Raw genomic sequence first — 6,000 nt, 5'->3', positions numbered from 1 at the left:
AGGGCCAAACATGTAGAGACTGAAGTGGTGACACCAAGCATTGAGGCCTACCTATGGGCTGCTCAGCCATACTGAAATCCTGAGCCACCACGAGGGGAGAGAGGAGAGACAAGACATGAGGAGCCTGATGGTCTCTGGAAAGGGAATCCTCTTCTGGTTCTGTTCCCCTGGCTTCAGCCCAAATCCTTGTAGGAGCACTGGAGCCAATCACTGTCTTTCACCGCTGCAGCTACTGGGAACCTACAAAAAAGCGGGAGATTAAAAAAAAAGAAAAAAGAAAAATAAACAAAAAAATCACAACTTCGAATTTATGGATATACAAGTATCATTTCATATTCATGACATCAGCAAATCACATCATAATCAGATTTGAGCAAGGTTTGGGCACTAATGCCCAAAAAGCTGGACACTCAACACTGACAGTATCACATATTAACCAGAAAATTCGCTTTTTTATTATGGAATCATAGGGTGAAAATTAAATCTTTTAACTTTGAAAAGCTTACTTTTCACTTCTGAGGCCAATTTTTACACTAATAAATTTCAAGTAAACGTCTCCTTTAAAGTTGTCCCACAACATTTTAATTCAAACTTCTACTTCCTTTCTCAGTTGGGGTAGTGTTTTGTTTGTTTAAAAAAAAACACATGGCACAGGGAAAACGCACTCATTCCGTTAAATGCCGATACAAACCTGCCTTTTACTCCATCTGTCTAAGCAGCGCATTGCTAAGTATAAAGTTAAAAAAATACTTTTCTCAAAGACATATCTATTATTTATTGGCAAATACTGTTTGGTAATGTGGTGCAAAAACACAATGGTAAAAAATCTCGGGATATTTGTAAGTTTTCTGGAGAGTTGCAGGCCCCTTTCCTTTTGAAAGTTTAGAGCTCCAATATCCTCAATTCTACTGGCAGAATTAGGATGGACTTAGAGGGTCCTAAACGTGACCGATTCACTAAGGCGGGGGTGGGGGGTGAGGGGGGGGGCTACAGCTTGCAGCAACGTGCTCGGCAACTTAATCCTACGCTAAAAGAGGGCAGAGAGCGAAAAAGAATGGAATACAAACTCTCCCGACATCCATAGTTACTTTCAAGGTGGATTGTGTATTTTAAGGCTGATGGGAACGTCTGGTTTTTGGAGCAAAAAGAAGAGAAGGTAAGTGTTTGTCCTTGTATCCACCAGTTCGTAGAGAAACAATGAAAGAACAAAGGGAACCACTTCCCCATCTGAACATTTTCTGTATCTCCCTCCGTTTCAAGCCAAAAAGCTTGGGAAGGGATGCGCTTTACTCTACCTTAAGTAGTGGTTGCTGGCTTGTTGAACTAAGAATGAGAAAAAAGTTGAGAGGCAGATATAGACTAAATAACAATAAAAAAGGCTTGCTGTGGCGGATCTCCACCGCGCCAGTCTCAGCAACTTGCAGAAGTTGCTCAATGCACGGAGGCAAAGCCCAAGGAATACCCTTTGCACACCAGATTTCGAACTCAGTCATTTAAATAGTCTTTCTTGCTGTTTGAAGGGGTTTCTCCGCACAAAATGTGTAGGTAGTGGCTATGGGAGAGATGTACTATCTAGGTCGAAAAATGAGCTCATGGCTATCTGGAAAAGAATTTTTAAAAAGGAAAGGGGATTCAAGTATCACGTTACTGTTTGCTAATAGAAGATATGGCAGCTCTGGCTGGGAAAGGAGAGGGATTCGTACTGAAATGCATTTGCTTTGGGGTACGCTGGTTATCCGCGTTCTGGCTTTGTGGGTCTGCGTGGCTGAATAAGTGACCGAGTGCCTTCGGCATTATATAAATGGATCGATGTGTGGGAGAGTCCCCAAAGCCGTCGAGCACGTGAAACGCGATTTTTTACTGCCCTCCAAGCGGCGACCAAGCCCCGCTCCACCCCAGCCCACCTCAAAATCCGTATATTACCTGCCCTGTTACAGTGACACATGTTTATGTTTATAGCCCTGGTTTGTAGTAGTGTCAAGAGCCGCAGCAAGAGGAGGGGGAGGAGAGAGGAGAGGGAGGAGTAAATTCAACCACCCCCACTTGTTGTTAAAGCAAATTTACTGCGTTATTGCAAGCTCGGGACGGGGGGCTGGGATGAGAGTTGAGAGGAAGGGTTGAGTTGGGAAGTGTGTTGGCGGTGGAAGGAGGGGTGGGGTTAGGAGATCCGCAATGGAGCTCCTCTCCCCAGCAGCCCAGGAAAAGCAGCTCGGTCAATAGGGGAGCATGCTGGCGCGGTTGAAAACAAAAAGGTTCCTCCTGCTCGCTGCGTTCACGTGGGGGGCTCTGCTCGCCGGGCTCCAGGGCCCTGACCTCTGACCCCGGCTCCTCTCCGCGCTCTCCCGGTGCCGCGCGGCCACTTTTTACCCAGGATCCCTCGCGCGGGCCGCGCTCGTGCCGAGCTGGAGTCCTTCCTAATCCTCCATTCCCGGCTCTCCGTCCCCGCCCCCGCCCCCGCCGCCAGCCCCGGGGGAGGATTCTCCGGCGGGGAACCCCCGCCCCACCCCCACCCCGACTGCCCCGGCGGAGTCGGCCGCAGCGAGTCCGCGTGGGGCGGGGAGGGTTGGGCCTCCCCTGCCGCGCCGGGCCTGCGAGGGAGGGGAGGGACGGGGAGCCGAGGGGAGGGGGCGCCGGCCTCCCGGCTCAGCTGCCCCACTGAGGCCTGGACCTGTTGACTGCGATTGGCCCGCCTCATCCCGCGCCCTCTCTCTGCCCGCCGCGGCCCCATCCCTTCCGCGGCGTCGCGGGGAGGAAATGGGAATGGCTGCCCTCCTCTCCGCCTCCCTCCAACTTTCCTTTTTTTCTTTGGGTGTGGAGTTGGGGGGGTATGAGAAAGCCCAGGCAACTCCACCGCCGCCCCATCCTGCCTCCAAAAGTCTCGTCACGCCCGACCCGCCGCCGCCCTCCCAGCCCCCACGACTTAAAACCGCCTCCCCTCCTGGCAGCGGCGCCCCGGCCCGGAGCCCGAGAGCCCTCGATGCCCCCGCCGTGCCTCCCCCGCCTGGCCTGGCCCAGCGGCGTCCCCAGCGAATTGTGTCGCTTTTCTGCCCTGGAAGCTCCCTCGGCCACGTTCCACTTTTTTCCCCAGTCCCAGGAGGCGTAAGATAAAACCTCTGATTTGCTGCGTGCTGCCGGGCACATTCTCTGCCCTCTCGTCCGAAGGCACTGGATGGAGAGTTTAAAATAATAGCATTTACAGGAGGAAATAAAAGAGCGAGGGGATGGTTCTTTGGCCGGTTTTAAGACATACATGCGTTTATTAATTTTTTTAAAGACAAGATGTCTTAAGGGTTAAAAGCGTTCTGGGGTTTGCTGTATTTCCTTCTAGATTTGGGGTTTCCTGAGGAAATCTTTTCCGGAGGGAAAATAGCAAATCAACATTAAGATGGAAGCGAGACTTCTCAGCCACTTTTGGAAATCAAGGGGGAAACTGTAAAAATACATTCAGAAAAGGGCGGGAAGACGGCAGCTGCGGGGAAGAAGCGCCGTGGGTCGGTGTCGGGGAAAGGAGGGCCAGCCAGGCCCGGGCGGGGAAGAAGGCGTGCGGGTGGCGGGGCAAGCGTCGGGCCGGGCAGCTGGAGGAAGGCGCGGCGGGACGGGCGAGCGCGTAGAGGCAGGCGGGGAGGGCCTCGGGGGGCGGGAGCCGGTCGCAGGTCTGGCGTGCCGAAGGAAGCGGGACTCGGCTCCTCGCGCCCGCCGGGCCGCCCCCATTGTTCTGCCCTAGCGCCGCCGTTAGCCGAGCGCGTCCTGACCGAGGGAGGGGTCCAGCGGGCCAACCCGACCCCCGCCCGCACCTCCCCGGGCTCCTGAGCTCCGGCCGGGTCGGGTCGGGCCGGCGCGGCAAGTTTTATGGTCAGACTCAGCCAGCAAGGGGGTTCCCAGTTGAAGACCTCGGAGGAAGGAGCCTTTACAGCGTGCTGCGAAATTGAAGGAAGCTGGGCAAGCCTGCAACGCACACGTTATGAGAAAACGGGAAAGCAACGTAGATATGTTTATAAAGTGATAAATAGATAAGAGACACACGTGGGCAGTTGTTCTGGATCTGGAAAGTTACAGTCGATTATATAGTGTTTGAAATATCTTGAAATGTGTGGATTCAAAAACTCATTTTTAAAAAAAGCTTCAAAGGAATTCGGAAAAGCACGTTTCGCTATCCTTATTACCGACTACGCAGCTCTTCTTTGTACACAAGAAGTCTAGTTTTAAAAGGAAAGGCTGAGCTAGCTCTTTCAAAAACGGGCTTCCTTTAACGTGAAGTGCGTTTTCAAAATAGGGAATTTCAAAAGGGAAAAACGTTTAAGTTGCTTTTAAGCCACGTTTTGGAAACAAATAATTGCAATCCACTTAATAAACTGTTTTCCTTTGTGAGGCATGTGGAAGAAATATTTCTGGCCAACGTCACAGTTGCTTTTTTTTAAATGAAGATTTCCAACAAGTGCTTGCGAGTCTTGTCGACAAGACCAAAGTCATCGTGCGTGAAAGGCCAAGAAGAAATAATTTCAATCCTGTGGTCCAAACCTTTGTAGGGCAAGAGAGTAATTTCGACTTAGGTTTATGATAGACTTTGCGGAAATTCCTTCTAAAATACTCATTACTAGTCTGTGTGTTATGAAGCACTGTTTCCCAAGGTAGATTTTAAAAAATCAATTAGAATTGATCTTTAATGGAATATTATATTTACACGTAGTCATGAAAACATTTGACAGAGTTTTGAATTACAAGAAAGAAGTTAACAGATGATGCTCATAAATAGCATCTGTTTGAAAAGACCCCTTAAGAGTCAGTTAAAGGTAGTGATGGTTGTATTTTTGCATTTGAAATGCTATAGAAGTTGCTTGCATTTTAACACTTTCATTTTGCGGGTCTTCTTTCCAAACTTGCATTTCCTCATGGAAATCATTCAGTTATTTCGAGATACAGGGAGAAATTCTTATGTAAGAAATCATTTGAGGCGTAACTATGGAAAGGTTTGAACAGAAAAAAAAATCGGTGTTGAAAATCAAGTATTTTCAATCTATTCATTCGTTTCACACTCATCCTCCCACAGTTCCTCCATCAATTTACATTTTTTATTTATAAGTCTTTGAATATTTAGAATAGCTTTACATGTTTATCTGTTATGTAGTTGATAGTAAAAGGTGAATCGTTTTATATCATTCACTGTTTCAGACATTTTTTGTTTCATTTAAAGTAAAAATATGCTTAGGAGTCATGATATTCTTGTGAGAAAAACAACAAATGGATGGAAAAAGGGCATGAATGGGGGTGGGGATGGAGAGGGACAAGTAGCATTCCTGGTCAGTCTTTGTGATACCTTTCTTTAATTTTATGTCATTATATTTTCCACTTCTGCTTGTACCAACGATCATTGCTTTTTTAATTGGGGTAAAGTGCCACCATATAAAAATTACCTACCTTCTGGCTCTCAAGCGCCACAGTAAAATAAGGCTGACAAAAAGTGATCCGAGGCTTGTGTGTTTAATTCGTCAGGAATGTTAAGCTTCATAAGATTCACCCTATGGGGTCATGTTGGTCCTTGGCACTGTTACTGTACAGTTTCAAGAGGTAAATATGCATATTATAGATTTAAAAAATCTAAGATGTACTAGACAAACAGTTTATTAATCGAAGGAATAAAAAATGAATTTGTCAACCTCATTCTTTCTGGGACACAATGCACTTAATTAACATATTCTTGGGCTTGTTTCTGGATTTGGTAAGCAGTGGCCCCTTTTGGAGAGGAAAACATTTAAATCTTAAAAAGTGATCTTCTTTGGTCCAAATAGTATTTATAAATTCAGTTTAATTTCTTCTTTTTTTTCAGTCTAAGGTATGTTGCATTTCTTTCAAGGTTCTCTTCCATTTCAAAAACTGATTTTCCTCTTTTCCACGTCCAGAATCTTTTCACTTAGATAATCTTACGTAGCATATAAACAGACACCTAAATATGTCACTTTAATCACACTTTAATTATAACAGAGATGCAGATCTTCAGTGTCA

At 47.0% G+C, this 6,000-nt stretch overlaps 1 protein-coding gene across 1 annotated transcript in view; it reads left to right on the top strand.

Annotated features, from left to right (window-relative positions):
* The first annotated feature begins 996 nt into the window (after positions 1–996).
* MLLT10 (MLLT10 histone lysine methyltransferase DOT1L cofactor) overlaps positions 997–6,000 on the top strand; it is a 228,829-nt gene continuing 223,825 nt past the window's right edge. Inside the window, exon 1 of the mRNA XM_021943935.1 lies at positions 997–1,156. The gene's annotated coding sequence lies outside the window, so the exon portion shown is untranslated. The remainder of the gene's footprint in view (positions 1,157–6,000) is intronic.

This window comes from Papio anubis, chromosome 11 (genome assembly GCF_008728515.1).
Source record: "Papio anubis isolate 15944 chromosome 11, Panubis1.0, whole genome shotgun sequence".
Taxonomy (NCBI): domain Eukaryota; kingdom Metazoa; phylum Chordata; class Mammalia; order Primates; family Cercopithecidae; genus Papio; species Papio anubis.
Note: the sequence above shows the minus strand (reverse complement) of the source record. Positions and strands in the feature narration are given on the sequence as shown.